This window comes from Lepidochelys kempii, chromosome 5 (genome assembly GCF_965140285.1).
Source record: "Lepidochelys kempii isolate rLepKem1 chromosome 5, rLepKem1.hap1, whole genome shotgun sequence".
NCBI lineage: Eukaryota > Metazoa > Chordata > Testudines > Cheloniidae > Lepidochelys > Lepidochelys kempii.
The window spans coordinates 41,770,834-41,797,087 of record NC_136384.1 but is presented as its reverse complement, the minus strand read 5'-3'; the positions used below and the strand labels follow the sequence as shown (position 1 = coordinate 41,797,087).

The 26,254-nt window shown below is 42.6% G+C and overlaps 1 long non-coding RNA gene across 1 annotated transcript; it reads left to right on the top strand.

Annotated features, from left to right (window-relative positions):
* Positions 1-1,046: 1,046 nt before the first annotated feature.
* Positions 1,047-25,322, top strand: LOC140912038 (uncharacterized). The gene is made up of 3 exons (XR_012159209.1): positions 1,047-1,137; positions 1,249-1,402; positions 25,203-25,322. It is a non-coding gene; the product is annotated as an uncharacterized LOC140912038 (long non-coding RNA).
* The last annotated feature ends 932 nt before the right edge of the window (positions 25,323-26,254 follow it).

Below are 26,254 nucleotides of genomic sequence, written 5' to 3'. Positions count from 1 at the left end.
TTTCACCCCACCTCAATGATCTCTTACCTTTGTCATGGATGCATCAGAGCTGGGGTTCGGGGTTCACATGGGACACTTGCAGAAGCAGGGTCTCTGGCTTCCCTCAGATCTCAGCCTGGACATAAACATCAGGGAGTTGTGGGCTATCTGATTAGCTTGCATGGCATTTCTTCCTCACTTTAGGGGAAGGGGTGAATTGAAGTCATTCATCATAGAAAGGGTCTTAAGGGAACTATACAGTCAAACACTTCTGCCTGATGAAAGCCCCAGTACTGAGCTGGAACTGTCATCCAGTGAGAACTAAGGTTCCATCAGGCTGAAGGTTTCTATCTTCCACTACAAATGACAATTAGATGAAAAAGAAAGAGCATCACTGCCATGTGGACCCTGCAACCAGCATGTTGGAGAACTTGGTGTAGGAAACTCTGTCACATGCAGTAATTAGGATGGAATCCCAAACAAACGTATAAGGACTCAGTCAGTCACAGAGCAGGGTTCACTACAGCCCTATACTTGTGGTAATTTTCCAAGTCTATGTGTCCACAGCAGTGGGGAGCAGGATGTTCCCAGAGTAGATAAAAGTGCTGCTCAGGACTGGAATCTGGTGCTCATTTACATACATACAACACCCCATAAGCTGCTACACTACCTAAATCTCACCATTTATTTATTTTCTCCCATTCATTCCCAGGGCTGACACTTCCCTTGAATCGGCCAATCTAAGACACAAGTAACTTATGCTTATATAGTTATATATCAGCCAGAAACTTATATATCAGTCAGAAAAGGTCTCTGAAATCAGACCTTCGCAGGCTATAAGTATCTAGGCTGCTGTTGTGTAACAAAGCCAAAATGGCACCACAAAACATGAGAGAGGGTGTTCTAGTTACAGAATAAGAGGTGACTGTGATGGGATTTACAAACCCCACACTGGACAACAAGGGGTTAAGGAACTGCTTTGGGATCAGCCAGCTCGACCCTGTCACAGCTGCATGCATTGGCTGGAGGAGGAGTTAAAGGGAAGCAGAACAGTTTCCTTCTGGGCAGACCAGGGAAGAGGACAGATCTTCAACCCTCAGCTCCTGGAGGAAAGAGCAGAAGGAAGGCAGGATCTACCCTGACAGCCACTGCCTGAAGGTCCCGTCCTGAGGGAGAATAGGGCCTTATCTTGATACACCCTGAGTCATTCTCCTCTCTGACTTACTAACTCTGTTTATTTGTGTTAACTTCCTTGCTTTTTGTTTACAGACTACCCCAGAAGGGGAGAGACTTTGAAGTGACCTGGCTGAAGGGCAATTCACAGGAATAGGCAGGGCACTGCAGAGGCGGAGCAGCCAGTGGCAGCAGACCCCAGTGGAGAGAGAGCTACCACACCATGTCTGGCCATAAGGAGGTGCCAGTGGTAAGCCAACCCTTTCACAGATCAATATTAATATAATTACAGCTGTTGCCTATAAGGAAATCACATGATCTGAAACGTAGCCTATGTTTTAACCCAATGCAGTCATTTAGAGTGTGCTTAGTGCTAGTTATACTCACTGGCTGAAATTTCAAAATAAGAGAGATTCAGTTGGGTCTTTGGTCCTCTTGGCGTTTTGTTAAACTTTGAAAACCCCCTTTAGGTTGCGTCTATGTCTAATTTTTCCACTTACTTCTGCATTAAAAGTGAGAGAATGCCATCTTCTGCACCTGGAAGCCAGACTTAGGGAATGAAAAGCGAGACAACTTGGAGAATACTCCCACCTCCTTCAGTAATCCTCCTTACAATGAACTCATCAGATTCAGTCTGAGGTGGGAAAGGAAATGTTCCGATTGCTTAAAGCAACAGTTTAGCTACCCTGAGTGACCACACTGCACCTTTAATGAGGGGATGTTGTCCGGCTGGCCCAGGGAAAGGGAATGGGGCTCTATGGATGGAGCAGGGAGGTCAGAAGCTGCTGCAAAAGGGGGGAATTGGTCAGCGTGATGACACTAACTCATCCTCTGGGACCAGAAGGGAGGAAGGGCTGAAAAGGGGCAAGCCTGTGTGGGAGAAGCCCTTTTCCATAAAGCAGGCAAGGCTGCACCCATCCTTCCTCCCCTTTAGGAGGCAAAATACCAGGTTTGGTCAGGACCTGCTTTGGGCATGGTGCTAGCCAACCCTTTTGGGGAGTGCTGGGAAGGAATTTTTCCCTCACCACCAGATTGGCTTAGGTGGAGTAGGGGGGTTCGGGAAGGGCTTTGTTATGGTGAGTAGGGAAGGGTGTTAGGCTATGATGTTACAACTCATTATGTAAGTGTGGGGTGGATGTCCAGTGCAGGTACTCCTTAAGGAAGGTTTACAGTGAGCAGATAAATGGCTTGGTAAAGGACTTACAAAGGAGGTGTTGGTTAAAGGAATGGAACGGGGAGAGCATTCGGGGCTCCTATGAATGGTGCAGCAGGAAGCCAACACCCGTTTCTAGTAGCCCACCTTAACCCTCATTCAAGGGGGGAGGGATGGTAAGGTCCCAGCAATGGGCTGGCTGGGAGACCTGATGGAAAAAGAGGGAAGGCTGGCGGAAGTCCCCCTGGGTAGTTATTGAATGAACATGGGGTTACCTGAACTCTACAGTTTATCTGTGGGGTAGTCCCAGACATCTAATAGTATAGTTGCAGTCTGATGAAAACCATATCCAGTGTCTCCTGTCCTTCTTTTGGAATAGTCGGACAATAGGAGAGCTCCATTCCCTGGCTGCAACCAACATTTCAGTGTTTTGCCAGAGGAATCAAATTCAGTCTGGCTCCTAGAGGCTTGGCAAGGTCTCCCAGAGAATGGAGTTCTTCAGTGCTGAGCCCAACAGAACTGTCAGCTGCCCCACCGCCTCTTGATATCAGGATCTTTAAAATCACTTGCAGGTTTTTGAGGTTTTTTTGCCATGTCCCCAGTGCAACAACATTTTATGCTTAGTATTGACTGAAAATCCATTTCAGAGCATAACTTGGCTTCTGTAATGAAGGTCAGTCTGTTCCAAATCTACTCTCTGGACAGAACCAACCCCTCTTGCTTGCTTCTAGATTTTCCAGACCATCTTTTAAATTAGTAATTGTGGCAAGATTTGGGATTTGGGAATCTGTGGTAGTAGACACATACTATTTCCCTCCAGATAATAAATTTGAAAATTAGAATAATATTTATTATTTACATGTATTTAAACATATGATAAACTGTGCAAAAAGAAAATAAGAGCACTGAATGAAAACACTATTAAGGGCCGTCAATATATGAATGTTGCAGAACTATTATTTCCTGCTGACAAAGTCCCATTAACACAACTTTTAAGTAAATTTTAATTTTCCTTAATTATTTACCTGAGCACCCTTCTAAAAATATCTCAGAAGCACCACCTATTCCCAAATGTCCAAGATGCCTGGAACATAATGGATTCTGAGCTCCACATTAGATTTACTAGAGTAAACTATACAGAAGTTGCCTATAAATGCTCAGCCACATAGAATAAAGATCCACCTCCAAAGCAGAACTCCAGAAAGTAATTTACCTTAGGTTCACATTTTTAATGCTAAATTTAAAAAAGGGGGCAGAAAAAGGTAGATTCTGATTGCAGTTTCAGTTGTACAAATCCAGAGCAAGTCCATTTAAGCCACTGGAGGTTTTTTGGAATTATACTTGTGCTACTGAGATCAGAATTGGGACCCAAGCTTGCTCTTTTAATTAAATTGAGCTTCATATATTTTAAATCTGCAGCCAGTTAGCATGACCAAACCTTAACACATTAATAAAACGGAGGCACTTCAAATGGTAGACCTTACAGTTATGTAATATTCTGTAGAATTATAAGGGATATGTTTCTACTTTTAATTACATATAACACCTTTAATGAATAAAGGGCATTGTGAAAACAAATAAGAACAGTTTTCTGTGCTACCAGATTTATTATTCACGAGCCATCTTGGTTAAACAATCAATTGCAGGAAAATGTCCACTGCTTAGCTGTATCATTGCTTAGCAGCAATCATTACAATATTTTGGATTTATTAAACTACTCTGAATTGATGTATTAAACTAATATCTGTGCAGAGAATGCCAATTAGCAAGTGGTCAGAAATGCTTTTCCCGCTTTCAGCTGGCCAACAGATGGATTTCATTCACCATCACACTGCACCATTCTGATTCTGACCAGTGAATGGACCCTGTATCTTTTTCTCTTTGATAAACACTTTACCTCAATTATCTCTGCCTTTGTTACTTCTAAGAGGGAATTTTGCAACACATTCAGCTTGAATCTAATGAAGGCCGCCAGAAAAATCCAGTTAGTGTATGGTTTCAGAGTAACAGCCGTGTTAGTCTGTATTCGCAAAAAGAAAAGGAGTACTTGTGGCACCTTAGAGACTAACCAATTTATTTGAGCACGAGCTTTTGTGAGCTACAGCTCACTTCATCGGATCCGTAGCTCACGAAAGCTCGTGCTCAAATAAATTGGTTAGTCTCTAAGGTGCCACAAGTACTCCTTTTCTTTCAGCAACAAAAAGTTTGCCAGGTATTTTTTTTAGGATTCCCTAAACATACCATTTTCTCTCCAACACTGCAAGAAACTGTGCTTCACTGACTTCCTATGGGATGTGAAAAAAGCAACACATTTGCATTTTAGATTACTTTTCTTGGGCCAAATCTTGACATTCTTAATCAGTTTTTACTCAGGCAAAATTCACATTGAAATCACGGAATAATGCCTGACTTAAAGATATCAGGATTTTTCCCCTTAGATTTAAAATCTAAAATTTGAAATCCACATTTCAGGTTATTTTCCCATATGTTTAGGGAAAGTGCAATAAAAGTTATCCTGATTTTTCTCCATCTCCTCATCATTTAAAGCAAAAAGGTGAGGCTATATTTTGGCACATAAATTGAGTTTTTAATACTTGGGATGCTTTTTCAAAGCTATACAAGAACAAAAGACAGCAACAATAATTGGTGCTTATCCTTCTCACACATCCTAATAAAATGTAATGCCTGCTCCTGCTTCCATTGAAAATCAGTGGGAATTTTATAATTTACATAAGTGGAAACAGTAGCAGGAGCAAACCCTGAGTGTGAATCAGTAGTGACAGATACATATAGACACCCATTGACTCCAGTGGGCTTTTGATAAGACCTTTAGGTTTTGGATACATCCAAACCTGAAACTTCAAGTGAAAGAAGGGACTCATGGAGTCCCAAATCGATGTGTTCTGTACAGCTTAATTTTTATTAAAGTTACAGGGGTCGCCATATTAAAGTCAGCATATTCCTGAGGTGGTACTTAAAATACAGAAACATTTGCCTTGACAGTGTCTCAAATAAAATTATGTGGTAAGTGTAGGTTAATATTGACTTGAATATGGTGACCACTGTCCGAGGGCTTGGAAAAGCCCCCATGGCACATTGGAAGCAGATTTCTAAGGGGTATTTCAGAGACTGGTGTTAGGTCTGGTCTTAAATTTAAGTTTATCTTAATTATTTAATTATTTTATTTAATTAACTTCCTTAGGCACCGTTGAAAATCCCAGCATATAATGTCATTCTTTGCTAGACCTTTCATTTGTAATTGAAACCCAAATACAACTTAACTCACTGTTCCTTTTCTTTATATAAACTATAAAATGCCCTATTTCATAATATATTATTTAGATTTGACTGGTTACATTTAATTGTTCCTTGTAATTTACATCTGTGAAATAAATCTTAAAAGAAAACTCAATGAGGAGCGGTATTGTTGACAAAATGCTTGTGAAGAATAAGATGTTTGGAGTCAAATGTTATCTGCTAATGGACAAGACTTGGGTTCAACAATGTAACTCTATCTTAGGTAAATAAACCTTTATGGAAACCCGCATCCAGAAAAGGCAAATGAGATGCTTCAGCTTCCTTTTGCTGTGGAAGGTCTTGTTTTTATAATGCACTTTAGTGGCAAGACTAGATGTGAAAGAGAATCTAAAAACACTCAGAGATTGCATTTGATTGAGATTCCCCTAATTATATTTTGGTTACTGACTATCCTAGCATTTTTCATGGTAGAAAATATTATTCCAGTGATGAAAAATGGCAGAAACTTAGAAAAGAAATGATATTTTTTCCCCATCTGGTATAATACTTTTAAACAGGTAAAGGTTTAAACGTATTTCTTGTATTTTTATTATTTTTTATTAAGGTTTTGATTTATTTTTACTTTTTAATACAACTATCACAAATGAAAAAAATGAAAAATATAAATGTAAAATTACCATCTGTAACATATAGTTTAGCTGTAACTTATATACGCAATAGCAATGTTAATAATCTTAAACTATAAAATCAAAATTCAACTATAAAATCAAATACATCAATATTTTACATCTATTCGGGGGAACACAGACAAGGCAGGGAGGAGAAGTGTGAAAGCAGAAGGGAAAAGAAGGAGGGGAGGGAGGAAGAGTCAAGGGGGAGGAGGAAGGGGAAGAAACAAGGAGACCTGGACTGGTCTGTGGGCTCTCAGGTAGTCTTTAGACCAGTGTTTCCAGAACTGAAACCCAGATTTCTTCAAACTCCTGTTGTTGATCCCTGTGACAGAAGCTGACCCTTCTTTGGCTGCTAGGTCACAATTCTATCATTCTACTCTGTGCATTGATTTACTTTTCCATCTCCGTAAAATAATTTATTGTGTGATCACGGCAGCTCTCAGAAACCATGAATGCTATGCTGATGAGTCCCAGATTCTCAGGTAACTACCCTAACATGTAGTTCTCGACTGATGTTTGAGCTAAAGCCCCAAATCATTTTAATTCTAGTGTCAGCTCCTTTCCACAGATGTTTAGTCAGAGGACATTGCCACATGTGCACAAGTGTACCCTCATCTTTACCAAAGCACCGTGTATCGAAAGGAAGAGATTTAATGTTATGACATTCTAAATAAAATTTTTGTTGAATTAAATGTGAACATAGATCTATAAAAGCATGTTTTGCATTGTGTAATAAAACTGACCCTTGTGGAATCTTTAAAGGCCAGCTCTTTATCCCCGGTTTCAATAATATCTTCAAGACTAAAGGAGTCATTTTTCATCAAAGGCATATGTGGATGACATAGATCAGGGGAGTTTGTGGACCATTTCCACTACACCTTGTATTTCAGGGGCATCAGGTAGTCACAGGGTGTCCAGTCCAAAGTGACAGGTCAATAAACGTTTCAGCTATATATGCTGCAATATCATTGCACTCTCCACTTGCAGCCCCAGAGCACCTGCACTGTGCTGAATTAGCCAGGCATGGCTATAGCATCTCCTGCTCCTTTCTCTCAAGCAGCAGCTGTGCTCAGGGAATGCTGTACAGCACCTCAGCCTGGTGGCTGCTGCTGCTGCATAGTGCCCATGGGACCACCAGCCTTGCTCTTCCCTGAGCCTTCAGGAGACATATCTAAAGCCTGGCAAGCAGAGGGAGCAGTGAGCCAGCCAGTCCTTCTCCCTCTGAAGGAGAAGGTATGCAGACAGGACTGCTGAGCTCACTCCCAGAAGAGCAGCAGTTGCCTCCCTACCCCAGCCCTATGGCCCTTGTCTTTTCCCACGATCCAGCTCAGGAAGGAGAAATGTGTAGGGTTGCCATGGCTCTGATTTTCAAAAGTCCAGTTGGAAAGGGGATCTGACAGTGTCTGGTCAGTAGTACTGATTGGACACCAAAAGTCCAGTTACCTGAGTAACCATCCGCAATTGGCTTCCATTCCACCGCTAGGAGGGCGGGAAGAGCAGCTGCTGCTGGAACTGGAGGAGCACTCAGTAACTCTCTTGGCCTCTGGCACCCGGGGGTGGGGAGGGATCCTGAAGCATGTGGCGGTTGAGGAGTAGGGCCAGTAGCCTGGCTCACTGCCTGGGCCCCCTTCTCAGACTCCTTTGTGCCCTTCCCTGGGGTGCCACTCCCCATCCTGCCCCAGTCACTCACCGCTGGAACGCAGCTCTCCCTTGAATGTCCTGTCCCAGTCACCCCTCCACCCCTAGAGCCCTCTCAGTGTCCAGTTCTCACAAATTAGAAAGTTGTGTGCTGGGGTGGGGAGTGGGCAAGCCACTGAGAGGATCTCAGGCCCCCTATAGAAGGGAAAGGTCAGGTGGGAGAACTTCTGTGAGGGCCCATCCCCCAACAGCTATAGGGATCAGTGGATGAACTACTGAAGAGCTCTAGCCCTAGTGGAAGGAGTAGCCATTTGGGGAGACACATCTTAAGGGTTCCCAGCCCTCAGCCCCAGAGATAGTGGCCGGGGGAGCAAGATACAGAAGAACAACTGAAGGGAGTCCAGGAGGAGGAATGACTAGAAGAAGTGGCTTGGGGGGCTTGGAGAGCTCTAGCCCAAGCAGTAACTTTAGAGGTTGGGGCGCCCCCCACTCCTCAAATTACCTGCTTTAAACCCTAAATAGAACTGCTACAACTATTTATTCTATAGCCTGAGTGGCAACTGTCTGCATTGTGAATCATAAGGTCCTAAATTCTTTACCTCATCAGACATATGCTGCTAACTGCTGATGGTATGCAGCTGTGGGTTTGTTATATTGTGCATACCAAGCAGTAATTAAAACTGGCATAGTTACAAAATAGTGTCAATAAATATGTTTGACACAATGACAGCAGCAACCATGTAACATCAGACACTCAATGAATCCAGTGCAGAACTATTAATCTGGTGAACAAACCTCTTTCGGCTCACTTGGGAATGTGTTTGAACTCACCACTAGTCTCCAGGGGAGGTTTGAGATGAAATACTGTACAAGCCTGAAAGATGCCAATAGATAACTTAGTTGTTACCATCTGAGGCTGCAATTTGGTGAACCCTGGACTGAAATCTTGATTGATTTATCCATTAACTTTATTTGAGCTTTCCTGAGGCTTGTGAGAATAGAGTCCAGCTATGTCCTAGATACTTTCACAGTTCAGTTAAAAACCAATTGCTTAGGCAAAGTAGTACAATAAGTGCTGTAAATGGGGCTAGCTGTTTTAACTGAACACAGCTTTTATTATTGTTTGCCATCTCTCTCTCATACTCACACTCACTTACTTTAGACATACTCTTATGTGTTTTCCCCTACTCATACCAAGGTCACACTGCTCTGCTTGCTCTCAGAGGTCCATGATTTCTCTGGACCGAGTCTGGATGCTTCATTAAGAGCAGTACAATTGTGTATTACTGTATTGCCAACCTCAAGGGTTTATAAATTATGATTCAGGATCTTCCCTCCCCACTCCAAAAAATCAAGAGATTTACTTAAAAATTGTAAGATTTTTAAATGATAAAATTGGGGTTCTTTTGTTTGCCTTTGAGCTTTTGTTACGCCCAGATCATGTTTTCAGATTGTTCTCCACAATGAGGAGAGCTATAAACTTTTTGTGTTCTTGTGTGTGTGTTTCTGCTGAAAGCTGAAATTCTCATGCAATGATCATGACTTCGATTTATGTAAAAAAGCAAAACAAAACAGATATTACCAGGCTTGTGGATAAAATCACAACAGTTGGTGATACTAGTATTACATTTGTTTCTGGAATGAAATGCTCATCACCTTTTTAAAAATGTTGTTGGTTATTCTTATCTTCCTTGGTGAAGGTAACTGTTCTATAAATATTTTAAGCTTCATTCCCCACTATATAAAATTAATGAGCTGACCTGGTGAAATCCTCCTTCCTTTCAGGCCATTTCAAGTTGGGGATTGCCAGAGCACAGTAATACTCCAGCCACACTCCTTTTTATCCTCAACATGTCTTATGCAGAGGTGGTTCAGGGGTGGATGACTGGGAACTGGCTATGCTAGCTGGCCATGCCAGCTGGGGAATTCTCAGATGATAATACCCAACAGGTTTCTGGACCCATTGTGCCCTATTGATTCAGGTCTTGCAAAGACCCTAGTGGAACCTGAAGTTGCTCTCCCCTGTCAAACTCCCTGAGGGAATATGGTGGTAGAAATACCGCCTCATCCTGGGGCATACAACTGTCTTCCTGTGCCATTGAATATGAATCTGGACCAATGTCCGAAAACTAATCATTTAAAAATTATTTTGAAACACACTCAGAATGCTCTGGGCTCACCGACATTCCTCATATACTGTTTTGAGCTGAAACTGCTTGAGTACTTAATCCAATTTAGTCTCATTTCAGGGTGCATCTGATGATGGGTGCTGTCATGCAGTTCTTACTCACTCACTGGAGTAAGCACTAAGCATAGGAGTTTCAGCAACTTTGAACCCCCAAATGGCATTTTTCAGGTGTTGCACATCTACAGTATAGGTAACAATCCCATAAAGACAGAGCGGGTCATGAGCAGTCTCCTCTACTATTTGGATGTGTACAGATAAGCATGTTCATAGATGTTCAGGGTCTTTGATCCATCTACTACAAATATTTGCAGGGCAGTCAAGCTAACACAACTTTGTTCCCAACAAATTTTTAAACTGAAAAATTGAAAAAATTGTGAATACTTTGATACTAGTGAATATAGTGGATAAAATGTATAATTAATCACCATTAAATATTTATTTACTAGCGGATAATTTAAAATTGAATCTTCATGAACTATTTAAGGTAAGAAAAAATCGAATCTGAGGTTACACTATAATAATCATAAAAAGCCCCTCAAACTAAAACATATTTAGCTGTTTAGAGGCAGATAATCCATTCTTAGTCCAATGCACAAATTTGATTTACAGTGCATTTCAAAATATTTATCTTTTTTTAGGGTTTCCATCACTGCCTAAGCCAATAACCTGCTGTGTTTGAAAATGTCTGGGCAGTAATTGTCATTGTTTGCAAAGCTATTTTGGAAAATAGTGAGCGTCATGGCATTTTGTAAAGTAAAGGAATGCAATTACCAACATTGTATACATAATCCAAGTGACCTTCTGGCTTCAGAAGCTCAAACCCATAGAAAAAAAGTTTAACAACAGCAAAATGTTTGTTTAATTTTTCTTCTGTAGTTGGTCAGTGGTAGGTGGCTTATGTTATAGCCAATTTGGCAAAAAGACCATTAGTTTAACAATTCCTTATAAGTACATAACAATGTTGAAATAAACATACAAGGAAGAGTATGATTTCTCTGGATGGATATTCTGACCCATTTTCATAAGTACTTGAGAAAGGACTGCAGATATCTGGGTGATAGCTGGGTGCTCCTGTGATGCATCCATAATGAGACAAACCTTTTTTTTTTTTTAAGGTAGCAGAAAGGCTTATTTACTTTAGTTGTAGTTTGAAAACTTATTAAAGTTTACAACAACAAGGAGGATTTTGAAGTCTGGATCATGTATACAGTTTACTAGTTAGTGAACATATAGAGGGCTGAGATTTCATGGATACTCTGAGTTACTGGCAGGCTGAGACATAGGTACTGGGACTAGGGATGCTGTTGCACTGCTGGCTTGAAGTGGTTTCCATTATATACAGGGTTTACAGGTTGGTTCAAGGCTCTCCAACACCCTTAGGCTGAGATCCTTCCCAAACTAAGTATTTTTTCTTGTGCTCTTACCCTTTTGCTTAAGATCTTTCTGCACATACTGCATTGTTATATCCTGCATATAATTTTCTGGGGAAAAAAGATTAAAAGAATCTGTTGGAATTGCAGCCCAACAAAAACCCGAGCACAAGGGGCAGCATGTCTGTCTCTGAAATGTAGTGTTACAGATAATCAAGAACAAGCTTTAAAAGCCGCAGACATATTTTTAGACTAATGGAAATGTTCATAAAATGTTGAATGAAAAGCAATAATATTGGGAGAGAAAGCTTTTGGAATGATATCACCATGGCATAATGAATATGTTACTACACCTTAGTGACAGCATGAAAATAGCTAATGTGCTCTCTTATTTTGCTCTTCTCTACCTCTGTTCTTCAGTGTATCTTGGAACACTTTGCAAACATGAAGTTCCACCCTCAAAAGTTATCTGAATGTTATATCCATTTTACAAATGGGCAAATTAAGGCACCGAAAAGTTAGTGACAGATCCAGTGATAAGACACAGGAATCCTGAGTGTGTTACCTTACTCTGCCTGCTAAACAACAGTTCCTTCATGCCGTAGTGTTTTTGGAAGGGCAATATAGGAATGATTTTATATCACAACTTACTTGTTACATCCTTTTTGAAAATTAGCCACTAGAATTCATGTAAGCCATAAAACTCATGGAATAAAGTGCTCCCTGGAAGCAAATATCATCATTTGCATGTCATGTCATTTATTTTTTCTCCTCAGGCTGATAATACTCACATTTCAAGTCTGCATTCAATGTATATTATAGGCAGAGCTGGTAGCATTGCCTATTAGGCTATGTCTACACTACAGCTCTTACAGCAGCATAATTGTACCACTGCAGCTGTGCCACTGTAAGGTCTCTCGTGTACCTGCTCTATGCCAACAGGAGAAAGCTCTCCCATAAGCATAATTAAACCACCCCCAACAAATGGCAGAAGCTATGTCGCCGGGAGAGTGTCATAAAGTATATAGTATATGAGACCTTATCTTTGTACCTTATCCTTTAGCTCATTAATAGCCTCTCCATTATTAAAGAGCTGTTTGATTTCTACTATGCTGAATTTGCTTTATAGTATTTTGCTACTTTTCATATTGTTCTTTCTAAAAGCAGTAGTGAAAGATGAGGTATCAGCTTCTTCTTGGGTCAGAGAAACCTCATGCTAGAGAAGCAAACTCAATACTCTGATCTGATCAGTGTGATTTTGAAATGCCCATATCTGAAACCATCACTCAGTGTACACATTAATCCAAACTCCATCCGGTGGTAATAATTCTCTCCGTATTTCCATCATTTGTGGTGATGGTGCTGAATCAGGAAGAGGATCTGTGATAAGATGAATCTAAGCTTGCATAAGTAGGATACTATGGTCTATAATGAGCTGTTTGGCAAATTAGAACCATGACAGAAATAAAAAAGGTGCAAAATGGAGGCTGCTTTCTGTTTCCAATTATTGTTTTATCTCTGCTTTACTCCTCCTAGTTACCCCAGTGTTTTCATAGCTGTCAGCCGTTACTGTTCAGGATTGGGAGGATAAATGTGAAACTTAACTAATTACAAATATCTTGTTTCAAGTTGTGTTATAATCCTCTGCATAGAGACCAACAGCAGTCAGAGACTTTTGAAAGCAATGTTCTCTTTTAACTATTTGGCTGTATAGTTTATTTAACAAAAATCTATACAACTTTGTAGTTGTGGCGGCAGAGGTTAAACTTCCTTTGCAAAAAACAAATGTTTAAAATTCAGTGAACGTTGACATGGAAACCCACCTGACTCTTTGTTTAGTATCTTGGGGGGAAATAAAACCTCAAATGAGCAATTGTTGTTGGAGAAGGGAATGCTTGCAAACAGCAGGACCTTGAAGCAGCAGGTAATGGTTGGCCTAGGAAGTCAGTGGCTTGGCTTACAGTATTTACTTAACTGGTTGGATCAGCAGGCTACACATAGAAAAGAGTCAAGAGGGAGAAAAATAAAAAATGAAAACAAAATAAAAGATAAGGTTTGGCTTGATTTAAATTTTCTACCTCAAGCCATGGTAGAAAAAAAGTATGGTTCTGCTGGATAATTCCTGATGACAATGCTTTGGTAGAAACCTGAGTTATCTAACTGACAGAAAAGGTTGCTATTTAGGAATATTTTTAATAGCAGCTGTGTGGGCTCATTTGCTGCCCAGGGCCGTGAAGGTTTTGAATGTTAGACAAGGTGAAATGTTTCCACCATCTATCATGAAGAAAGCCTTTACCTTGCAAAGTAAGATCTGTCTGAATAAGGAACACACTGCCTTCTAGCTCTGGCTTGGAGCTGCGTGAGAGATAATGGGGCATAATGCAAACACTTTAGGTGAAGGGTAGGGGTAGCAGTATGCTATTACAAGTATGAAGGAGTATAAAAAAAAAACTCCACCCAAAGAATATTTCTTGGATATATTTCTCTGCTCGGTACATAGGCCCCCTCCGGCTACGCCCAGGCCCCACCGCCACTTCACCCCTTCCCCCAAGGCCCCACCCCCACCCTGCTTCTTCCCACCCTCGCTCTGCTCCCACCCTGCCTCTTCCCTGCCTCTTCCCACCCCTACCCCGCCTCTTCTCTACCCAGTACTGCCCCCTCCCCCAAGCGTGCTACACCCTCTCTCCTCCCCTTCCTCCCCAGTGCCTCCTGACACTGCAAAAGAGCTGATTTGCTGCAGGCAGGAGGTGCAGGGAGGGAGGAGGAGGTGCTGATCAGTGGGGCCCACTGATGGGCAGGAGGCGCTGGGGGGAGGGAGAGGTTCTGATAGGGGGGCTGCCGATGGGTGCTCAGCACCCACCATTTTTTCCCATGGATGCTCCAGCCCCGAAGTACCCATGGAGCTGGTGCTTATGGCTGGGTAGTTCATACATGCAAGTAGTCTCAACTGATGGCAATAGTCTATTTTTCATTGTTACTTTACCTTGAACCAACAGGAACTTATTGGATTCTCATGGAGGTGTACAGAGTGGTACATCACTATGCTATATATCTTGGAATTTGGATATCTAGAAGTAGTAGTAGTATTTCAGACCTGTAGGACAGAGTGGTTCTTTATATAATACACAGATGGCTTTGCTGATATTGCCCTTTTCGGAGAAGCGTCCATTTAAGTATTTGTGAAAATACAGTAGTCCAAATTTTCAACTAGCCACCTGCCTTTTTAAATATATGTTTCCTTCCTATGCCTTTAGAAGGAAGACAGCCCAATGTCAAACATGCACATACATTTGGAACCGAGGGAGGGAAGAAAAGGGCAGGAAGCCAGTACAGCATCTCTAACCAGGTGTTGGCCTGCATGCTATCAAGTGACACCTGCTGATAAAACAGTCGTATGATTGTGAGCAATTACAAAAGCATGTACTATAGTCAGGGCCGTCTCTAGGCACCGGCAAAACAAGCAGGTGCTTGGGGCGGCACGTTTCTAGGGGCGGCATTCCAGCGCTGGCCATGCCACCCCTAGAAATGTGCCCCCGCCGCTCCAGCTCGCCTCCGCCTGCTCCCCTGAGCGCACTGCCACTGCTCCGCTTCTCCCCACTCCCTCCCAGGCTTGCCGTGCACCAAACACCTGTTTCGCGCGGCAAGCCTGGGAGGGAGGGAGGAGAAGCCGAGCGGCAGTGCACTCGGGGGAGGCGGCGGTGGTGGAGCGGAGGTGAGCTGGGGCGGGGAGCGGTTCCTCTACCCCCGCTTACTTCCTGTGCACCCCCCCACCCTTGCTCCCCTCTGCTCCGTCTGCTCCCCTGAATGCGCTGCCTCTCCCTCGCCTGAGAGGGAGCGGGGAGAAGCGGAGCAGCGGCATGTTCAGGGGAGCAGGCGGAGTGGAGGTGAGCTAGGGCAGAGGGTTGTGGGGGGGAGCTGCAGGAAGCAATGGGGGGGAATGTGTGGCATGCCTGGGGGAGGAGGCGGGGCCAGGGATTTGGAGAAGGGGTTGGGAAGGGGTGGAGCCGGGGGCGGGGGGGGCACAAAAAATAGCTGGGGCGGCCAAAATTTTTTTTGCTTGGGGCAGCAAAAATCCTAGAGCCAGCCCTTACTATAGTTAAAATAAGACATGACAATAACCATGTCTCTTAAGTAATAGACACTTACATTTGAGTTTAATAACCTGGGAGAACTAATGATCTCACCTGTACTGGTAACAGAAGAATTCAGACATTCATATTAACTTTGTTTCCAGTCAGTCTCCAGGTTACTATGTATTAAGCATATCTAATGTTAACACAGAGCTCAAGTTTAAAATACACCTGTACCTGTAGACTCTTCAGCAGTGTGCAGCATAGAAACAAGTCCGATTGCTGTTCATAAAGTAGCATTCCATACCTCTGGATGAGTTTACAATGAGCCCAGAAAACTTTGTAAATAAAGGCTGTAAGAAATTCCATAAAATGCAGTTCTTACAATTTGACATAAAAATACCATTTCTAAAAAAATCACCCAAACTTGAAAATGTACCATATGTTGTACAGGCTTACTCCATGATTATACACTGGCATTAGGGTGACCTGATGTCCCTATTTTATAGGGACAGTTCCAGTATTTGAGGCCTTTTCTTATATTGGTGCCCATTACCCCCAACCCTCTGTGCCGATTTTTCACACTCGCTGTCTGGTCACCCTAACTGGCATAGCAAATTTGAATTGTGTGAAAGATGAACTATTATTTAGAAAGGGTCTCAGGAGAAGAGAATCTGACTTGACATAATCAAAAAGTCAAACGTTCATCCTAGTAGAGAATGAGGATGTCTGTACTGAATGGTTTGTTACGGGCTATCAGGGCTAGATTTAGGGGCAATTCAAAACTACTGGCTGCATGAGGCAAGGAAAGGGGCAAACACAAATGTGAGTATTCTGTGGGGCTTCTCTGGCTTACAAAACAGTGAATACCTTTATATGTGAAACAGATGATGACACTAGTGCTGCTTAAGTACCTCAGAAGCAGAGTGCTAGGTTTCTAGCTTCCTATTGTAACCCCCAAGGAGATTACCTAGATTCTTGGGCTAGGGCTCTGTGTGCTGGTAGCTCAGGGAGAAGCACACCGTCCCTAGTAGGGAGGGGGAGACAAGGTAGACTCAGAGTCTGCTCAGCAACCAATAGGGAGTGAGATGCCCTTCCCAGGGAGTTCAGAAGAGAGGAGAAGCCATTTTGGAGCAGTCTGGAACCAGCCAGAGAAAAGGAGTGGCTGACTGGGGAGCTGGGTGAGTCCCAGGTCTGCATGCAGGGTTCCCCTTGAGAACTGGCCTTTGGGGACATGAAAATAAGATCTCTCAGCTTGAGCCTTTCCTGCTCTAAGGTGACTGCCATTTTGCAGAGCTTTGTTGGAAAAAACTTCTCCCAGCCAGGCTGAGTTAGTCCTCCAGCTATGAGATCAGTCACCACATGGCCATATCTGCTCTGGCTGCTAGTCCCGGGCTGCTGCCTGCTCTAAGTGTGTGTGAGCGCTGTGGTGGGAGACTAAAGTTTGGCTTTCAGTATAGTTTTGTAATCTTCACATGAGCCCTTCACCCCTTTGCGGCAAGGGGAAATCCTGGCACCAGAAGCAGCCTGTCTCCTGCAAAAGGAGGATGCCTGCCAGCAATGGTTGTCAGCCCTCTGCAGTGACTGAGGAGTCCAGAGTCATCTCTGAACCTGAGGATCTGTTGTGGAGTTGTGAGTCACTATGTTTAGTTATCTAGACAGGGAAATTGTTTGGGAGACCCTTACTCCCTGAACTGTGACCTCAAGTCAGGGGGTAAGGGTTTGGGAATTTTGTTACCTGCTGCCTATTAAATCTGTGGATGGAGGGATTTATCACCTTATCCCACTTGTGAGTCTCTTGGGTGTACTGAACCCCATAAGCCACATTGCTAACCGCTGTACAGACGATATTGTGGTCACAGGTTATCAAGGGCTCCTACAAAGTACGTGTACCAACAGGACACTAATTTGATGTATGTGTATCAGATCACGTGACTGGGGAAATTCATAGGTATTACCAGTAAGGCTAAGATTTAGTCATGGTTATTTTTAGTAAAAGTCATGCACAGATCATGGGCAAATAAACAAAAATTCACGGCTTATGACCAGTCCATGACTTTTACTATAAACACCTATGACTAAGTCTTAGCAGCCCCAGGGCGCTGATGCAGTGGGGAGTGGGGCCCTGGGGCCAGCTGCCCCGGGTTGCCAAGCAGTGCCTGGTCCGTCTGCCCTGAGACTGCTACTTGGGTGGTCCCCAGGGCCAGCCGCACACTGGCTGCTGCTGGGGCGGTCTCCCAGGGCTAGCTGCCTGGAGCCGCTGGGCAGTGACTGGTGCGGCTGCCCCTGGGGCAGCTCCACTGTGGCCAGTGCTGCTGGTTGTGGGGCCACCTGAGCGGCTGGTTGGGTGGGTGCTGGCAGCTCCAGCAGCTGTTGGTGTGGCTGGGAATTTCATGGAGGCTGCGGAAAGTCACGGAATCTGTGACTTCTGTGATCTCTGACAAATTCGCAGCCTTAATTATCAGCATGGGCACTGGTGACCCTGTTATGTGATATGTATCTCCTGTTTAACATAATTACTGTTCTAAATATATTGTATGTGTTTGTGTTATTTCTAGGACATGTCCAACTATCTGGCTAGTAAGTGGGGGTTACCCTAAGATTAGAATTTTTTTCCCCTGCTGCCCTGGTGACGCTGCCAGGAAGGTGCAAGGGGGGTGGAGGCACCTCCAAACAAATTCATAGGGGAAAAAAAAGTTACACCCTGCTGAGTCATTGGTGGGATCCAGAACAACCCAGGCCTGTCCATCAAAACTCATAAGGAGATTGGTGCCAAAGGAGGTAACTAGGTGGATAGGGGGAACTACACTATGTTTGCTTTGCATGTTAATAATGACCCTACCTACAAATGTAACATGGCAATAATGTATATATGCTACTATTAATCACTTGGATATTGCTTTTCATCTTAAAAAGTGTGTACTAATATTAACCTAAGTAATTAAAACTTCCTGTCTTAGATGCACCCTGGAGCATTGATAATCTGGTCATATAAATGAGAGCACCTTAAAACACTGAGATTGGTTTGGGTTCTTTTTCAAGTTACACAGCTTACCAAAAATTGTCCATCAATTTCCATTCTACATTATGCATATGGAATTCTACTTTTGCTTACCATGGGAGCTAGTCACATAATCGGGTCTATCCCTTTTAAGCAATACAAAGGTGAGTGCCTTCAAATTTAGTTCCTCTAGAACAGTTGTGATGCCCGATTGTTACTTGACTGGAAAGTGGTGGTGGTTAAATCTGATCTGTCCTGTTTTATTTAGCAAATTAAATAGCAGATTTTTAAGAACTTCTTTTCAAACAAATGCAAATGTAACGTTAATATGAACACCTGATGTATCACACATTTTCATTTTTTGCTGATTCTGCTGATGATTTAGTACAAAAATAGGTAAGAATGCAGTGATGCTGACAGTTAGGTATCACACAGTGTTAATACTCTTAGTTTGGCAGTGAATTACAATGTTCTAAAGAAAATTATATTGTGTCAGAATTCCGCACGCTTTTCTGTGACAATCCTGTCTTCTGTTCTGCAGCACACCATATCAGGTATATGAATACAAGGGTCTTTAGAAGAGATATGGCAGATTCAAAGGGGCCATTTAAGATAAAATCTTTAACAGTTTTTAAAAATAACTTAGTTATCTGGAACATCAGTAATATTTTAAGATAAATAAAAATGAAAGACTTGAAATGCAAGTTTAATTGCATTGTTTGTTTGTGGATTGTTTAATTTTTTGCATTTTACTCTTTACAGACAATGAAACTAGACTATTTACTTTTAGTTTAATTTATAATTGAAATGGACCTGAACAAAAACACCAGTCGCAAACATCCCCCAAATTGGATTGGGGACAGAATCCAGATCCAGACCTGGAGTTTACACCTACAAAGTTTACTCAAAATCTGGATCCAGATTCCATTACAAATTTTGTGACTTTGCAATTGTCAGTCTATAATCAATTTCACCTTCTAGTTCTTGCATTGGCAAAATGATGCTGCCTTTGGGCTAACAACAATGCCTTAAATACAACATGTGTTTTAATTGTAGTTTCACCTGCCCCCCAACAACAAACTCCTCCTTTGTTGACAGGGCCAGTTTGATCAGGGTGGATTTAGAGGAGGAGGTGTCAATTCCAGGAGAGGCAAAACTGCTTTTGTAATGAGCCAGCCACTCCCAGTCCCTATTCAAGCCCCAATTAATGGTGTTAAATTTGCAAATGAATTCTAGTTCTGCGGTTTCTCTTTGAAGTCTGTTTCTGATGGTTTTTGTTCAAGTATAGCTACTTTCAAATCTGTTATAGAATGTCCAGGGAGATTGAAGTGTTCTCCCACTGGCTTTTGTATGTTACCATTCCTGAAGTCTGATTTGTATCCATTTATTCTTTTCTGTAGGAACTGTCCAGTTTGGCCAGTGTACATGGCAGAGGGGCATTGCTGGCACATGATGGCATATATCACATTAGCAGACGTGCAGGTGAATGAGCCTCTGATGGTGTGGCTGATGTGGTTGGTCCTCTGATGGTGTCGCTAGAGTAGATATGGGGACAGAGTAGGCAACGAGGTTTGCTACAGGGATTGGTTCCTGGCTTAGTGTTTCTGTGGTGTGGTGTGTAGTTGCTGATGAGTATTTCCTTCAGGTCTGTAAGCGAGGAGTGGCCTGCCTCCCAAGGTCTGGGAGAGTGAGGGATTGTTTTCCAGGACGGGTTGTAGATCGTTGATGATGTGCTGGAGAGGTTTTAGCTTGGGGCTGTAAGTGATGGTCAGATTTTCCTTGTTGGGCCTATCCTGTAGTAGGTGATTTCTGAGTACCCGTCTCACTCTGTCAGTCTGTTTCCTCACTTTCCCAGGTGGGTATTGTAGTTTTAAGAATGCTTGATAAAGATCTTATAGGTATTTGTCTCTGTCTGAGGGATTGGAGCAAATTTGGTTGTATCGTAGAGCTTGGCTGTAGACAGTGGATTGTGTGATGTGTCCTAGATGGAAGCTGGAGGCACTACTGTAGGTAAGTGTAGCGGTCAGTAGGTTTCCGGTATAGGCTTTCTTCTGGCAACTAATGGAAGTTACTAGATTGCAGGTCCTGATTCTCATGGGAGACTTCAATCACCCTGATATCTGCTGGGAGAGCAATACAGCGGTGCACAGACAAACCAGGAAGTTTTTGGAAAGTGTAGGGGACAAATTCCTGGTGCAAGTGCTGGAGGAACCAACTAGGGGCAGAGCTCTTCTTGACCTGCTGCTCACAAACAAGGAAGAATTAGTAGGGGAAGCAAAAGTGGATGGGAACGTGGGAGGCAGTGACCATGAGATGGTCAAGTTCAGGATCCTGACACAAGGAAGAAAGGAAAGCAGCAAAATATGGACCCTGGACTTCAGAAAAGCAGACCTTGACTCCCTCAGGGAGCTGATGGGCAGGAATCCCTGGGAGAATAACACGAGGGGGAAAGGAGTCCAGGAGAGTTGGCTGTATTTTAAAGAAGACTTATTGAGGTTACAGGGACAAACCATCCCGATGTGTAGAACGAATAATAAATATGGTACACGACAAGCTTGGCTTAACAATGAAATCCTTGCTGATCTTAAACACAAAAAAGAAGCTTACAAGAAGTGGAAGATTGGACAAATGACCAGGGAGGAGTATAAAAATATTGCTCAGGCATGCAGGAATGAAATCAGGAAGGCCAAATCACACTTGGAATTGCAGCTAGCAAGGGATGTTGAGGTAACAAGAAGGGTTTCTTCAGGTATGTTAGCAACAAGAAGAAAGTCAAGAAAAGTGTGGACCCCTTACTGAATGAGGGAGGCAACCTAGTGACAGAGGATGTAGAAAAGCTAATGTACTCAATGCTTTTTTTTGCCTCTGTCTTCACGAACAAGGTCAGCTCCCAGACTACTGCACTGGGCAGCACAGCATGTGGGGGGCGTGACCAGACCTCTGTGAAGAAAGTGGTGGTTTGGGACTATTTAGAAAAGCTGGACGAGCACAAGTCCATGGAGCCGGATGCGCTTCATCCGAGAGTGCTAAAGGAGTTGGCAGATGTGATTGCAGAGCCATTGGCCATTATCTTTGAAAACTCATGGCGATCGAGGGATGTCCCGGATGACTGGAAAAAGGCTAATGTAGTGCCCATCTTTAAAAAAGGGAAGGAGGAGGATCTGGGGAACTACAGGCCAGTCAGCCTCACCTCAGTCCCTGGAAAAATCATGGAACAGGTCCTCAAGGAATCAATGCTGAAGCCCTTAGAGGAGAGGAAAGTGATCAGGAACAGTCAGCATGGATTCACAAAGAGCAAGTGATGCCTGACTAATCTAATTGCCTTCTATGATGAGATCACTGGCTCTGTGGATGAGGGGAAAGCAGTGGACGTGTTGTTCCTTGACTTTAGCAAAGCTTTTGACACGGTCTCCCACAGTATTCTTGCCAGCAAGTTAAAGAAGTATGGGCTGGATAAATGGACTATAAGGTGGATAGAAAGCTGGCTAGATTGTCGGGCTCAACGGGTAGTGATCAATGGCTCCATGTCTAGTTGGCAGCCAGTATCAAGCAGAGTGCCCCAAGGATCGGTCCTGGGGCCAGTTTTGTTCAATATCTTCATTAATGATCTGGAGGATGGCGTGGACTGCACCCTCAGCAAGTTTGCAGACGACACTAAACTGGGAGGGGTGGTTGTTAAGATACAGAGGGACCTAGACAAATTAGAGGATTGGGCCAAAAGAAATCTGATAAGGTTCAACAAGGACAAGTGCACAGTCCTGCACTTAGGACAGAAGAATCTCTTATACTGCTACAGACTAGGGACCGAATGGCTAGGCAGCAGTTCTGCAGAAAAGGACCTAGGGGTTACAGTGGACGAGAAGCTGGATATGAGTCAACAGTGTGCCCTTGTTGCCAAGAAGGCCAATGGCATTTTGGGCTGTATAAGTAGGAGCATTGCCAGCAGATCGAGGGACGTGTTCGTTCCCCTCTATTCGACATTGGTGAGGCCTCATCTGGAGTACTGTGTCCAGTTTTGGGCCCCACACTACAAGAAGGATGTGGAAAAATTGGAAAGCATCCTGCAAAGGGCAACAAAAATGATTAGGGGACTAGGGCACATGACTTATGAGGAGAAGCTGAGGAAACTGGGATTCTTTAGTCTGTGGAAGAGAAGAATGAGGGGGGGATTTGACAGCTGCTTTCAGCTACCTGAAAGGGGGTTCCAAAGAGGATGGATCTAGACTGTTCTCAGTGGTAGCAGATACAGAATAAGGAGTAATGGTCTCAAGTTGCAGTGGGGAAGTTTAGGCTGGATATTAGGACAAACGTTTTCACTAGGAGGGTGGTGAAGCACTGGAATGCGTTACCTAGGGAGGTGGTGGAATCTCCTTCCTTAGAGGTTTTTAAGGTCAGGCTTGACAAAGCCCTGGCTGGGATGATTTAGTTGGGGATTGGCCCTGCTTTGTGCAGGGGGTTGGACTAGATGACCTCCTGAGGTCCCTTCCAACCCTGATATTCTTTGATTCTATGGTGTTTGTGACCATCACTTATTTGAACAGTTGTGTCCAGAAAGTTGATCTCTTGTGTGGACTCGTCCAGGCTGTGGTTGATGGTGGGGTGTAAATTGTTGAAATCCAGATGGAATTCTTCAAGGGCCTCCTTCCCATGGGACCACATGATAAAGATGTCATCAATGTTGTGCAAGTAGAGGAGGGACGCTAGGGGATGAGTACTGAGGAAGTGTTGTTCTAAGTCAGCCATAAAAATGTTGGCATACTGTGGGGCCATGCGGGTACCCATAGCAGTGCCACTGACTTGAAGGTATAAGTTATCCCAAATCAGACTACAAAGAGAAATAGCAGAACTAAAATTCATTTGCAAATTTAACACCATTAATTTGGGCTTGAATAGGGACTGGGAGTGGCTGGCTCATTACAAAAGCAGCTTTGCCTCTCCTGCAGTTGACACCTCCTCATCTATTATTGGGAGTAAACTACATCCACCCTGATCGAATTGGCCCTGTCAGCACGGTTCTCCACTTGTGAGGTAACTTCCTTCTCTTCTTGTGCCAGTGTATTTATGTCTACATTTCACTCCATGCATCTGAAGAAGTGTGGTTTTTACCCACGAAAGCTTATGCTCAAATAAATCTGTTAGTCTTTAAGGTGCCACTGGACTCCTTGTTTTTGTGGATACAGACTAACAAGGCAACCCCCGATACATGAATATAAACAGTTCTGCAGTATTTACAGGCTGTTATATCCTTTCTTAGCCAAGCTGTACTGTACATATTTAGATCTTCTATCAGAAGCTGAGCCCTCTTACTGCCCACCCATTTTGTTGCACTTTACTCCCTGTAGTGTGTCAGTATTTTTCTGGTATCAGGTTGCCCAACATTGAGACAGTATTCCAGGTGCAGTCAAACCAGAGGCCTACTTCCAAGTCCTTATTGTGCTATTTCTAGTTATTACAGCCCAAAACGATATTGACTTTCTATAACAGTGTCATATTGCAAACTCATTTCTAATTTGTTGTATTCTTATCCCCTCTCACTCTATTTCAACATTACTAGTTTGCCTTCTTTCTTCCTCCCACTGACGATTTAATGCTTTGGTTTATTTTTCACCAGATGTATTAACTTCTATTTGTCCAAGCTGAATCTCATTTTGTTATTTTCTGCCCATATTTTTTCTCTGTGAACCTTTATTTTTCTGTTTTCACTAGTACTGGCATTACTTTCAGATTTCACCAGTGTTCTGCTTATGCCTTTATAGGTCTTTAATGAAGATACGAAATATGATGGACCTACCACAGATCCCTGTGTAAACCACGAGGCATCAAACTTAATAGTCTGGCATTGATCCCAATCCTTTCTTTGTAGTCCTTCAGCTGTTTTTCAGTTCATGTGACAGTGTTCCTTTCCAAGCCAGTTGGAAATAATTTTGAGATAAAGCTTTCACAAGGCACTGTATCCAATGCTTTACTAGAATTCCAATCTATTTCATCTACTCCTTTCCCTTCAGCAACAAATTTTTGTAATTATATTTTTTAAAAATCCAAAAAACACAAAGAAAGCAGTCCAATTTACATGAAAAGACCTGTTCTTCGTAAAACCATATTTCTCATATTCAGAGGAGGGCAGACGATAATGCACCCATCTTTAATGCCCATCACCATGACATTTGACTAGTAGGCAAAGATATGCTGGAAATTTTTATTTTATATTGAAGTAAGATGTAAAGTAAGAAATATGGCAGGACTATTATTTATTAGAACTATACTTACATTTCTTTACTCTTCTGGGATTCCCCAGATTTCCATGACTTTTCACAAATGATCAGTTACAGGTTTTTTATTGTTGTTATGATATCACCTATAGGCCTAAACTGAGAGCAGGGCCTTGTTGTGCTAGGCACTGTACGAATGAATTCTAACAGCCAGTCCCTTCCCTGAAGATCTTGGTGTTTAAATAGACAAAACAGACTTAAGAGTCTAAGGGAAGGGTAAGAGTGGGTAGGGAAACAAACAGAAGTGAAGTGAGGTGTCCAGGTCAGCAGCAGAGTTAAGAATAGAATTCTGGTCTTTTGACTTCCAGTACCATGGATGATTACATTACAGAGCCTTGCCTGACCCATGAACAAAAGTAACATGGATTTATAAAGAATAGATCTTTTCATGCAAATTGTACTGCTTTATTTTTGTTTCTTTTTTTTAAATAGAATTACAAAATATGCACCTGCGGGGAAAGCAGAGGATGAAACAGACTGGGATTCTAGCAAAGCTCTGGTTATATTGGTGTCGTGCTATTCAGTTTGGAAGAAGTATGCTGGCTTACATGAGCGGAGGATCTGACTGTAAATTCATTTGCTAGTTCCGTAAATATCCAACTGGAGTGGCTGATTTCAAAATGTGATATACTAGTATGCTTTTCCAAGTATTTAATAGCTACTTTTACATGGTCTTCCTCACTTAATTTATGTATAATCTTATGTTCTTTAGTCTTGTTTAAGGGATGGGACGATGTTTCTGCAAACTATTAACATATCTCTTTTTAGTGTGCAGAGCTTTTTCTATCATTGTCGTTGGTATTGTGAGGATTTGTGTGAATGTGAAATACTGTATATCATGGTGAAATATATTGCTACTGGAAGCTTGAGTCATGCAGGCCACAGGGGTGCTTGTTTATTCTTCTGTTCAGTAACTGATCCTGTTTCTTTAATAGCAGTGATGACATTTACTGCAGCCAATGGAAGAGAAACTGGCATTTGTTTCCTGTGCATTAATCACTTATGGAATTGCAGACCTCAGGGGTCTGTCCATCAAAGTAGGCCACACGAGCTACATTCTTGAATTCCTGATTACACTCAGTGCACAGTAAACTGAAAGAGTTTGAAAGAGCCAAGAATGCCTTTCAATCACATAGTAAAAGTATTCAGCTAATAGCATGCTTTGGATAAAAACTAAACAGATCATTTTAAACAGTTTTTTAAATGTACCTGCAGATTTTAATTGCTATCTATTCAAGTCCAGATCCTCAAAGTATTTAGGCAACTACTAACCACCATAGATTTGAGGTGCCTAAATAGCTTTGAGGATCTGGACCTCAGTCTCTTGACTTTTCAACAAATTTATTTATGGGCCAACACGTGAACTGTTACATTGCAAAACCAAACCAACTTACAGCCCATATAATATGTTTCCACACCATTGTTCAGATGTGCTCAATCTTGCCTGTATGAAATAGGGCTAAGTAATTTTGCATAGTTTTTTC